Source organism: Octopus bimaculoides, chromosome 18 (genome assembly GCF_046866305.1).
Source record: "Octopus bimaculoides isolate indiv1 chromosome 18, ASM4686630v1, whole genome shotgun sequence".
NCBI classification, from domain to species: Eukaryota; Metazoa; Mollusca; class Cephalopoda; order Octopoda; family Octopodidae; genus Octopus; species Octopus bimaculoides.
In genome coordinates, this window is record NC_142945.1 from 27,778,575 (window position 1) to 27,792,554 (window position 13,980).

At 40.4% G+C, this 13,980-nt stretch overlaps 1 pseudogene; it reads right to left on the minus strand.

Annotated features, from left to right (window-relative positions):
• Positions 1-8,059: 8,059 nt before the first annotated feature.
• On the minus strand, positions 8,060-9,223 carry LOC149132027 (uncharacterized; annotated as a pseudogene).
• Between the last annotated feature and the right edge of the window lie 4,757 nt (positions 9,224-13,980).

Here is a 13,980-nt window from a genome sequence, read left to right on the forward strand (position 1 = left end):
CGCCACCACAAACACAAACACGACCAACAACAACAATAAACCAAGCGTCAACGGTTTTGCCTCGGCGTCGAGGCAAATTAAAGAAAAACTGAACGTCACAATAGAAGAGATTAAAGTCTCAAAAGGACTACAAAAGGACTAATAAAAAGAAATGGAAACAATGTAGCGATAAATACAGCAAATGATATAATTAGAGACACAAACAAAAGAACACTAATTTAGAAATATGTAAACACACGCAAAAAAAAAAGAATAGAACAAACAACACAAGAACAACTTGAACTCATACTTAAGCCAGTATCGAATGTAAAAACCAATGTAACAAGACGAAACGTTTCGTCACTGAGGAGCTGAGTTTCGCAACAGAGCAAGATACCATTCCACGGTGCCACTAAAAGGTCAAGACTTTTTACTCGTTCCGATATACCTTGGTCGGCGCGTAACAAAAATAAAAATTGGGGAGGTGCCCCCAGAAATAAATTGCTCAAATTGAACAAGAGAGCATAAATTCTATCCCCGACTCGATAAACTTGCTGGACGGCACGAAGCTGCACGTGGCCATAGAGGGCAGGAGGTGCTATTTCTGTGGCGATAATAAACATCTCAAGGTCAATTGCCCCAAATACAAGGAGCTGCGGCCGGCACTGCTACCAACACCTGTGTCAGTTCCATCTGCAGTGCAGCAGCAGCAACAGCAAGCGGCAGCAAGAAGCAGCGGTCGATGCACCAAGGACAGCAACAAAGCCACCATTCGGCCTTTGGTGAACCAGAACGGGCGCGAGATGTTTGAACCGAAGCATATGTGTGCAACTTCTCAGCAGTACTTTACTCGACTGTTCGGGACGAGTGGTAGAACGGACAGCAGGGCAGACTTCGGTGTCTACCTGGACGGCCTCCCGCAACTCTCGGTGAGCGAGGCAGAGTGCTGTGAAAGGCCGATAACAGCTGCGGAAATACATGAAGTGACAAAGAGCTGCACGAGAGGCAGATTGCAGGGTTTGGATGGCCTGCCCTACGAGCTTTATATTTCGATGCCAGACTTGTTTGCGGGCCTCTTAGCAGACATCTACCGCAACTGGCAACAAAATGGGAGACTTCCTATTTTTGTTTGTCGAGGGGCGGTGGCTCTGCTGAGAAAGGATCCAAACAAGGGAGACATTATTGAGAATTTCAGGCCCATCACTCTGCTCAATGCAAAGTTGAAGATTTTGGCCAAGGTGTTAGCCAAGAGGTTGGCGCTTGTCGTGGTCAAGCTGATTGGCGAGGCGCAAACACGCGCCATCCCAACGAGGACTATTCTCGATAACCTCCACTTCATGCACTACATCATAGAGAGGATGGGTAACGAATCTGGCGTGGGTGGGGCTCTGATCAATTTAGATCAGTCTAAGGCCTTTGATAGAGTCGACCATCAATACTTGGCAGCTGTTCTCAAGGCAGTCGGTTTCGGTCCGGTTTTCGCGGCTGGATCGCTGCTTTGTACAGCGGCATCTGCTCGGTTGTTTGGGTGAATGGTCACCTGTAAGAACCATTCAGCATCTTGCGCTTGGTCCAGCAAGGGCGCCCTCTCACCCTTTTCCGTATGTACTGACTCTTGAGTCACTACTGCGGAAGTTGGAGGCATTGAGGGGTATCCCGCGTGATCTAGAGTGTGAGAGGAGCGTGTCTGCTTATGCCGACGATGTGTCATAGTGTCGAGCTACAGGCACATAGACCTGATAGGCGATACACTTCAAGAATATGGAGCGGTGACAGGTGCTTCATATTCTTGTTGTGACGCGGAAAAAATCAGTAGGCTTGCAACTCAGCACCTGGAGAGGCAAGTCCATGCCGTCCAACAGCGTCGTGGGGCGCTTGACAGACGGTCCGCTTAAATTGCTCGGGGTCTGGTTCGGTCCAGACCTCCAAGTGGAGAAAAGCTGGGACGAGGTGACGAACAGGGTGGCCAATCTCACCCAGAAATGAACCGAAAGAAAGCTGTCGCCGAAAGATCGATCCCAGGTGACGATGGCGTACAGCGCATCCATCAACTATTACCGCTTGACCGTCGTCCCTTGCCCCTTAAGTTGGCTGAACAAGCTGGGTCGCTTAGTTTTCCGCCTTCTGTGAAGGGGTCGCGTTTCGCTGGTAAGGCGCTCCATCTGCTGTCAACAGCCGTTGAATGGAGACCGGGCATGCCATGGTTGCTGATGCACAGACATGCGCTCAGGCTACGACATCTCCAGCGTTTCCTAGACGGTGAGCAGGTGTGGTCGCCGTTTGTCAGAATCGCTCTTCCACAGCTAGTCTCTTTGACTGAGCTGCAAACCTGGATTAGGCGTAAACCGAGGAGGGGCGCTTGGCACCCCGAGTGTCGTTAAGCGCTCACAGTCCTCCACCAGGCGTTCAATGCGGTCGGTGGTAGAGGGTTAGTGGAGGAAAAAGGTTAGTGGAAGAAGAGTGCGACGACGTTCTCGGAGAAACTCTGGGCGTCGATGAAGACCAACTGACCGGTCTATTCCAGAGGACTTTCGGGTCTGGGGTTATGGATAACTTCCAGAAATCTCTGGCCTGGCAGTGCTACAGAGGATCGCCGCCCGTTCGGGATAAACTGTACAGGCACGGAAGTGCTGTCAGCCAAGCCTGCCCGAGGTGCGCGCAGAGCGACGAAACCGTTCTGCACGCCCTCGTCCAGTGCCTGAGCATTGGTGACCTGTAGGTTTATATCCAATACCTGCTGTCACGTGTAGGATGGATTCCACAATCAGCTGAATCCATAGTGAAGATTTCCCCGCCGCCCTCCTTTGGCCGGGAGGGGCAAACAATTTTTATTTGTCTGGTGGCTGTAGCAAAAGAGGTAGTATGGTGGATGCGTTTGAAAGGGCTGAAGACGGACACTTTCCTCTTTGGCCAAGCCCTCATCAACTTTTTCAAGTTTCATTTGAGAAGGAAAGTGAGGGCGGAGAGGGAAGTGTTGTCTTTTTGCAAATTTGTTGAAAGGTGGATGAATGTCGGAAAAATGGTCTGAGTGAAAGGACCCATTTTGAGTATGCGCCTGTGAAAAATAAAAGAAGGGCCCTTGCCTTGTTGGTCAGGCACCCGTGTTTTTAGTGTTTTTGTTTTGTAAGTAGTCTTAAAGCGCCTCCCCCTATTGGGAGTTTTATTTGTTTAATTTTGTTTGTTATTTTATTTACACGTTTTAAAACCCTTTGTGTCATCCTGTTTTGTTATTTCATGTTGTTTTTATATAAGCCCTTGTGGCCAATAACAGAATTAATAATAATAATAATAATAATAATAATAATAATAATAATAATAATAATAATAATAATAATGATAATATAATATTTCTATATATATAATATATAGACTGCATATGTATTTATACATACATATTATACATATGTATGTATGTATGTATGTATGTATGTATGTATGTATATATATATATATATATATATATATATATATATATATATATATATATATACACATACATAAGTGGAAGCGGTTGTGCTAGGTGTACAACAAAATTGCCGTATTGGCTACAGCTCTTAATAGTATTCACGTTGATGTTCTTTTGCTGAGTGATTCGCTATGCGACTGGAATAGGGCTACTGCATGGTATAAAGAATGCACCCTTTACTTCATCTGTTACACATGTTTCTACGATCGATAATCGATGAGGCAGATTATAAATACGATTTATAAAGAGCGTTTGATCGTACCGAACGAGTCACTGATCAGGATAGAATTATTTAGAAATATTTTATCGATTTCTAATACTCGAAGAAAATCACACATTTTTTGAGAGCTAAATAGTCAAATCATTTGACTCCAGCACTTAACTAGTATTATTTTATCTATGTTCGGAAATCAAAAGGAGAAGTGGACTTTGGCGGGTTCGGAGCGCATATATACACTGAAACACATATATACATTGCCAGGTAGTTTATCTACCGATTCATCTGATTAATATTGATTGCCAGTAATAGTCTTCTTTGAATGACGAAAGTAAGTCGCTGCTGTTTCGATTTCCGCTAGAAATTATTTCATCAATACTGCCAATGACCTTATGAAAAGCACGAATATCACATAGTCACATTCTTTTTTAAACACGTATAAACCTTGAAGAAGAAGAAGAAGAAGAAGAAGAAGAAGAAGAAGAAGAAGAAGAAGAAGAAGAAGAAGAAGAAGAAGAAGAAGAAGAAGAAGAAGAAGAAGAAGAAGGAGAAGGAGAAGAAGAAGAAGAAGACAAGGGTGGGAAGTATGAGGAGGAGGTTAAGAAGGATGAGGTGGAGGAGGTTAAGAAGAAGAAGAAGAAGAAGAAGGAGAAGAAGAAGAAGAAGAAGAAGAAGAAGAAGAAGAAGAAGAAGAAGAAGAAGAAGAAGAAGAAGAAGACAAGGATGGGAAGTATGAGGTGGAGGAGGTTAAGAAGAAGAAGAAGAAGAAGAAGAAGAAGAATACAAGGATGGGAAGTATGAGGAGGAGGTTAAGAAGGATGAGGTTGAGGAGGTTAAGAAGAAGAAGAAGAAGAAGAAGAAGAAGAAGAAGAAGAAGAAGAAGAAGGAGAAGAAGACAAGGATGGGAAGTATGAGGAGGAGGTTAAGAAGGATGAGGTGGAGGATGTGAAGAAGAAGAAGAAGAAGAAGAAGAAGAAGAAGAAGAAGAAGAAGAAGAGCAAACAACAACAATAATGACAAGTAGAATAAGAACAAGAAGTAGTTCAACATTCTCTCTGTCATCGTAGTTTGCAGATCTTCGCCAAAAGCTGCTTTAGACGAACGTCTTACGACCATCTCCAGTTCTTTTTATATTTCAGTTGAAATTAAATCATTATCTGCTTAAACTGATTGACCTTCTCCTTTCTGCTCGGGAATAATAGCTTCGTTATGAAGTTGACCACATCAATGGTAATCACTGAATAGGATCAGCAACTTTAGCCTTGTAGTCTAGCAAAATATATATTTTTTTTGCCTCTGTATCGCACACTTTCTCTATTATTTAATATTCTTCCCTCATACTTGTTACAAGAAATCCAAGTGTTTCGGAAGTCCTTAAGGGGTATATATTATCAACAGCGACCCCTTAATACGGTCAAGTCACATGCCACACTCATTGGTGATGCCGTGAGTAACATAGCTGATCCAATAATAAACGAGAGATGACAATGAGAGCCACACGCACACAGTCGACGGTTTGTTACAGCGAGACAAGCTAATAAGTCATCAAACAATGATAACAGAGGATACGTCTGCAAGCCTCGCTTTGCTTCAGTGAACAGCTTGTACGCACGAGTCGAGATTGAAAGGGCAGATAACAAAATAAAATACATGATCATCATCATAACCACCACCACCACCACCACCACCACCACCACTACCATCATCATCATCATCACAGCAAGATCAACGATGACGACGATGACAAGCCTTATCTTAATTATCGTTGAAATAAACATCTGTTTCTAATATCGTCTAGATGTTCATTAAGTCTTCCTGGCTTTGAAGTATAATTTGCTGAATAACAAGATATAATTACTCTGAACACTTTTGTTTTGTAAGTAATATATTAACCTTTTCTCTCCCTCTTTTTTAAAGCTTTTCTTGAAATCCTAAAGCCCTTGTAAATTGGGTGGACTGGCAATATTTCACCATTATTATAGAATGCTTTCACAATCCTAAATAACGATATCATTTTATTCAACAAATTCCCATTACATTCATTTAACTTTCAAACAGGTCTTTTAGGCGCAGGCATGACTATGTGATTAAGAAGCTCGCTTTGCAACCACGTTTTTCTATAGTCCTGGACCGACCAACACTTGTTAGTGAATTTGGTAGACGAAAACTATGTGGAAACCCGTTGTATATATATATATATATATATATATATATATATCATAAATATATAGGGATTGACAGTAACCTGCTTCTCCAACATACTGAGAATTCAGAAATCTATATATTATATCCATATCCATATCTATATCTATATATATATATATATATATATATATATATATATATATATATATATACATATATTTGTTTGTCTTCAGCTCCATTGATTCACAACTCTGTGTTCATTTATTTATGTACCTGTAACTTAGCGGTTAGAATAAGTACCAGACTTAAAAAAATAAACGCTGGGTTTGATTCGCCCGACTAAACCATTCAAGACTGTGCCCTTGCATGGCCGCAGTCCAATGACGGAAACAAGTAGAAGATAAAAACATGTCTATATATATGACATTTTGATTTTGTAGCTGTTCCTGTTTAGTCTCATATCAAACAGACTCTTGACCAAAACATTCCAGCTGTGATTATTCTGCCCTATTCTTTACACCAAACTACATTATTCAGCTTGTCCTTTTGAGGAAGGTTTGGTTGCTACTTCTAAAAGGTGCGGCTCACCACACAGAGGTTTCTTGTTGAGGTGTGTTTCGTTTTTATCGATAAAAACCGTGGATTAAATATATATGTATATATATATATATATATATATATATATATATATATATATATATATATATATATATATATATGTATGTATGTATATATATATATATATATGTATATATGTGTGTGTGTATGGTTGTGTGTCTGTGTTTGTCCCCCCACCATCGCTTGACGCCCGATGCTGGTGTGTTTACGCTCCCGTAACTTAGCGGTTTGGCAAAAGTGACCAATAGAATAAGTACTTGGCTTACAAAGAATAAGTTCTAGGGTCGATTTGTTCGACTAAAGGCGGTGCTCCAACATGGCCGCAGTCAAATGACTGAAACAAATAAAAGAGTAAAAGAGAATATATGTAACATGGGCGGCTAATTCGTAATTTTACAACCTAAAGGCCGAAATATATACGTCACAAAAGTGACAAAGGGCACTAATCAGCACCGGTATTGCTAGAAATAAGGGTCACAACAACTCAATAGCCACAGAACTGACAATAACTGACAAGGGAGACAAGCTCCCTACGGTCGCAGATATAGCCAGATCATCGATGATTTCGCATTTTGATGATTAACACACGCAGACACACACAGACACATACACACACACACACACAGACGCACGCACGCACGCACACACATACACATGCATACACACATGCATACACACACACATGTATATATATATATATATATATATATATATATATATTTCTAATATTTTATCATTTATCTTTTATGTAATCATGCTGGAGCACCACCTTAAAGAATTTTTAGTCGAATGAATCGACCTCAGCACTTAAGCCGAGTATTTATTCTAACGGTCTCTTTTGCCGAACCGTTAGGTTATGGGGACGTAAACACACCAACACTGTCAAGTGATGAGGTAGGGCAAACCAAACACAAATACAGAATATATATGTGTGTGTTTGTTTGTGTGTGTGTATGTGTGTGTGTGTGAGTGTGTTTGTGTGCGCGCGTGCGTGTGTTTGTGTATATATATATATATATATATATATATATATATATATATATATATATATATATATATATATATATATATATATATATATATATATGTATGTATAGATAGATAGATAGATTACTAGATTGACAGATAAATAGATAGACAGATAGAGAGATATTCAACCAAGGCGGGGCAAATCTTGCCAGTTTTTGATCTCGGCACGTTAGGATTGAAATGACTGATGATCTTGCAGAAATGAGTATGTTGATTACAAATTTAATCCTTGAGAAACATTTGTAGCTAGTTCTAACTTTCTATCCCCACACTGAAAGTCACCGTGATCTTTGAGAAAATGAATGTCGAATGGTTCAACTTGCCCCACCTGTGGGTTAAGTTGATCCAACCTCTTGGGTAATTTGTGTCATAGGTACAAAACCATTGTTCTGTCTGAAAAATACATTTAATGTTGTAAGTGAACGAAATGATTACTTTATAATCATGATTATAATAGTAATTAAAAACAAATTGAATCATAGAAAAGTCAAGATTGTCAACTGTAGTAAGAAAAGTCGACTCAATTCAGCTGCCACAGTTTCAAGTCACAATTCAACAAAAGTGTCCCAAATACACATAGAAATACCACTAGTAAGGTTGTAGCAACTAAGGCATAATATTTTTGCTCATCAATGCCAGCTTCATCATTTGGATATGGAGATAAAAGTCAGAAATTAAGTCAATTGAGCTGGCATACTGACAAGTCATAGTTGAACATAAGTTGGTCAGAACAATGGGCAGAACTGCCAACGCTCTTTGGCTGTAGCAGCTTATGTACGCTGTCTTCCAGTTCAAAGCCTACTTCATCCTTTGGATTTGGAACAAACATTGGGTTGCCAGCTCCAATTTTTCCAGCAGCCTTTCGCAGGAAGATACCTTCAAACCAAAATCCCTCCCCATTGAATACCGATCAACCCGATCAATGTAATTAACAGATCATAATTTTCCAGAGAACTAGTGGTTTTGAAGCTTGGGGGACATGCTCTTTTCCTTTTAGCTTTTAAGAAATATCACTTTGGCTTCTTGGCAGATGCCTTCTGTTTGAGATTTTCAGATAGGGCTGCAAGCTTCTGGCGTTCAGAGGTGTCAGTCAGAATCTTTGTGCTGCCTTTTTTGCGACCGGCTTTCATTTTTTTTCTCTCTCTTGCTTTTGGAAACAGATGGACATTAGACGGTGATATGTATGGACGCGACATGACATTCTACGGATTGGGTGAATCAGGGTTACCGGAGGTGAATGGTTGAACACCATCTGCTTGCTGTCGTGGCTGGACAACATCACTTGACGAGTCAGCAACAGGAGTCACATCTGGTGGTCTTGAATCTTCAGGAGTTGGATTCACCCCAGCGCCATCTCCGGCAGCAGCATCATCTTGCTCACGATCACTTGGGGTAGCAGGGTTAAAATCTGTTTCACTAAAGATGTCCTTGTTGAACAGATGGGTACCTGTCGCTTGAAAGCTTGCAATGATGTTCAATGGCATCAAGGCAATCATTTGGGCTTAGTTCTTCAGGGTTGGAATCTCGTTGATTGTTACAGTTATCCTGGAGTTAGAATGTAGTCACCCATCCATGGCTCTGTTGCAAGCAGTCTTAAAGGGACCATATAATGATTGATCGAGAGGTTGAAAACGATGTGAAGTGTTCACAACATTGAGAGAAACGTGGGTGTCATGGTTATCGAATATCAGGAGAATCTTCTTCTCTGGGGAATATCTGGTGTGCTTGATGACGTGATTTAGGTATTCCACGGATGTCTCCTCGTTCATCCAGCAGTTGCGCGTTATTCTGCTTCTGCACTTAGTTGGTTCACCTCTAACGAAGTGTTCTTTATAGTGGACCCTCGGAAGAATAAATAAAAGAAGCATGATTGATCCACTTGCACTCACAGTCAACAATTCTCCAGTTCAGCAGAGGTGACTACACCAACTTGTCTCATTCCCTTCTCAGTTGCAACAGGTGCGGGGTTTTGAACTGTGGCGCACCGTGTTTCGTCAGTGTTGTACATGTCACTGAGTGAAAACATTTTTTGACAGGGAAATGACTTGGATGAGACTAGAGAACACGGTTTTGCAGTTGATGAGAGAAACTCACTGCTAAAGATAATGGGGTCCAGCAAGAGAGGGCCCGAATGAAATTTTCCACTTCGACCCCATATATCCGATGGACCTGTCAACTTTATCAGTGTCTATGCCCCGACCTATAACTCTTACATAAAATACAAAGAACGAATTTTAACGACCAACTCATAAGAACAATTCAAGAGACTCCAAACCAGGAACAGCTGCTGCTACTTGTCGTTTTATATGTGCCGGCCATGGATCCTGGCCGAGCTGTTTGGGGTGCCATGATATTGACAGCATAAATGGCAACGGGCAACGATTATTTTGCACATCAATGACTTAGAGACGTCACGTTTCAAACATTGGCATTAAATAGACTTAGTAATTGCAAGACGATGCCTACCATTCGAAAAATGTGCTCATGATTCGATCCTTCCAGAGTGCCAATTGCGACATTGAAACTCTTTGGCTTGCTGCGAGATCAGATTTCAGCTAAAGAAGACGCACCGTATAAAGCCACGGGCAAGCAGTATATTGATGTTACAATGGCACAATATCCAGGTATAGCAAAAGAGTTCATCAGGTCACCGGAGGATGCGCTCCCCGTAGGCCCCATCCCAAATGTAGAAGTACAGATGAGATGGGATTCTCTCAGAGGCTCCATCCACACTGCTGTACCGAAAGCTTTTGATAAGTAGTAATGCAAGTCACTGAATTGTTTTGAAGCTGTGATAGTTTAGGCAAGTTTACCACTGTCACCGAGGCAAAGCGTGCTGCACCACTCGGACATAAACGCCATCATACCCAGGCAACTTTGCAAGTATTATGAACAGCAGGATGCAAGCCCCAGAAAACAGCCAGACGTTGTGCAGATGAATACGAGTTATAACTTTTCAAAGGTATTCAATCATCTTTTGAGACAGGTGACTCCGTGGAATGCATGAGTCGATAGCGAAGGCCATCGGACCGAAAACTATTACAGACGAGACCATCAAAGACGAAAGTAAGCAGATGAAAAGACGGGTAGTCCAAACTTTGTTCCACAGAAAACACCTGCCCGAACAATGTGCTTGACACTGTGGAATGTATGCCCGTGATGGAGTTACAGAATACATTACCGGCTGTTGAAGAACAGAGTGAAGCTATTGATTGTCTTCCCATTGACACCAAGATTGGACAACATTCCAACAGAGGCCAGAAGGTGAGCAAAGAGCATCCGAAATTCACCGCCAGTGAGTGTTAGACGGTGAGATGGGAAAGCGGACTGAGAGGAGAAGAAGCAGGGAAGATGCATGGGAATGAGCAGAGCGGGCGGGAGAGTATGAAAAGAGCAATGTCTATGCATGTGTATATATGCATACAAACATGCATACATACATACATACATACTTGCAAACTTACATATGTATGTACACACACACACACACACACACATGCACATACGCACACACATATTTTGTCTTTGGATTTGGTTTGCAAGATTCTTTATGTGAGTTCGTGTGTTGAAGCGTATTTTGTTGTGTCTGGGGAGAGCCATTCTCTTTTTGTGCCTTATTATTTAACACACTCACCGGTTCAGTTTCCACTCATTTACTTCTTCAACTTTTTCTAAAATTTTCGTTGCGTCTTGCAACCTTTTCAATAGTCGTTGATTCTGTTCGTTATCCGAGCTGCGTTCTTTTTGTTTGTTTGTGCGCATGTGTGTGAATCAGTGGGCGCGCGCATACACATATGTATGTATGTATGTATGTGTGTGTATACATATATGTGTGTGTGTATGTTTGTATGTATGTATTCTGCATATTCATGTGTTTGTGTGTTTGTATGTGTGAAACGTTGTTGTTTCTGATTTTCATTTAGTTCACGTGGCAAGCTACTTACCACACAGCCACTCCTGCGCCTATACATACATACATACATACATACATATATATATATATGTGTGTGTGTGTGTGTGTGTGTGTGTGTGTGTATGTGTGTATGTGTGTGTGTGTGTGTATATATATACATATATATATGAGACAAGAAATAATTTTTGCCTCTTTTTCTCTTTTAATGGAAACAAAAGGGTTTATAGGGCTGCAACAACGAAGTGTTCAAATGAAATTGAGACAGAAACAAAACATTGATTAGAGAACAAACATCAAATTCAGGTCAATGACTTTATATAGCACCCTGCTTCCATACATTTCATCATATATAAACATTACCATGGCCTTCAACATACAAAAGGAATACATATATAAAAGCACAGAAGGTAAAAAATATATATGCACATGCTCATATATATATATTGTCTTTGGTTAGTAAGTGTTATTTCCTATTTGCTTCAATCTAGAATCAAAAGAAACGACTACTGATCTTTTCAAACTTTGCTTTTGTGACCTGGACATCAATGTTTTGAAACTGACCTATTTTCCATTACATTTCAGACAAATTCAGCGCTGAGTTGTTGAAGCAGAAATATCGTTGTAACGAATATTCTGCTCAATACTACAGGTTTGCTTGTCAGTTGCTTGACTTTAACCACTTGAGCATGTCCCTTAGTGGCTGACAATATCTGCCTCTCTGATCATGAGCAGGGGCACTGGGGGAACATCATAGCCATGTGTTGAGAGGGATTCTTTGGGATTTGAATAAATGTAACAAAAGCAAAATTTGAAGGAAATAGTAACCATTTTTCATACTTTCTATGGCTAAGCAAATAGGAAATAACAGTGGCTATTCGAGGACAAAAATCATGTTACACAGTGTAATTTATCAGAATAAATAGGGATATTTCTCATTCTTCCCCGGATAAATAAGTGTATAACGAGAAGAAAATGTTTGTGTAAAGAATTATCCAACGCTTTGGCTGGCAAAATAGCTGTTGTATTCCTATTACTGGTTTGTTCCTTTAATCTCATTAGACGTCCACCAGATAATCATTGATCTATCCAGGAAAACCTAATTTTGAAAGAAATTGTGATAATTTTCTTTGCATAGTTCAATTAAATAACCTTTCTGTCAGTAATTACTTTTTCCTGATGATACACACGCACCCGCGCACAAACATGCAATATATAACTATTCAAATATACAGAGCTGGGTGTAAGTTCGTTAATCCGTTAATTCTTAATTAACGAAGTTAAACATTTTCGTTAACGATTTAACTTTTAAGTTAATTTTGAAAATCATTATCAGACTGATTAACTTCCGTTACATTTAGCTTCTGTTAACTCAAGTCCGTTAACCCGAAACTCGTCTACTGCAGCCCCTTGGTCGACGCAGTTTTGACAGGCATCGACAAAAGATTTGCGACCCTCTTGGACGATGAGGAATGCCAACTGGCTGCTGCCTTCCATCCCGGGTTTCACCTCATCTGGTTGGATAGGTATGATAGCACCAAGTTCACCAAGGTGAGGAGAAGCATGGAGGATAAAGTCGAGGAGGCCATGAGGCAGCAGTCTGAGGAAGTGAGCAGCAACAGTGGAGGCAACAACAATGAAAAGGTGGAGGATGACTTCTTCAGTGTTGTCACTCAAGAAAAAGAGAGCAGAAGCCACAGGTGACTGAAGGACAAGGCCCGGAATTTAGTAAAGACCTGGTTGGAGACCAACTCCAAAGATCTACTGACAGATGCTGCCTTTTTGAGTGAACAAGTGTTGGTGAACTTGTTCATCAAGTTCAACACAGCCATCCCTCCTAGTGTTGCAGTTGAACGTTCATTTTCCATGGGCAAAGACATCTTGAGCGCCAAGAGATCGTCCTTGTCTGATGAAAATTTTAGTATGCTAATTTTCATCAATCTCATCAACAAAATGGAGAAGAGGAAAAATCAAATCATGTATATATCATTTTTTTTGTATTTTTATTTTTTTACGGCCACTTTATCAAACTTTTTTTAGTTTAATACTAATATTGTGTTTCATTTGATCTTTTTTTTTTTTTTACCCTTTTCTGACTCTAAAAGCCTTTAAAAACCTAAGGCCCTTTGAAATTTAAAACTATAAAATTAGCATTTTTTAACTCTTAGCAGTTCAACTATAGTTTTGGGGTTCTAAAGCCCTCAAAAAGGCCAAAAAAGCTGATTTTATAGTTTTGGCACTTTTTAACCCTTTAGTGTTTAAACCGGCCAAAACCCTTTGTAGCTAATTCCTCTAAGAAATCTTTTAAAAAAATAAACATATCACGTTAATGAATTCTCGCAGCTTTGAGATAATATGAGGGCCTTTCTTCCAGAAAGCACAGAACTGGGGGAAAAGCAAAATTAATTGAGGTGGATGTCAACAGAGAAAATATTGACTTTCATAAAGTCGGAAAGATAAATGACAGGAAAAAAGTTGGTAAATGTTTCGTTGTGAACGAAAATTGCTGTTACGTGATAGCCGGGTATGCTAGAAATAGCAGCCAAATCTTTCTTTTTTTCTGGAAAAAGGAGCCGTTTACACGTGATTTCGAGTCACATTCGTTGAAAACATGCA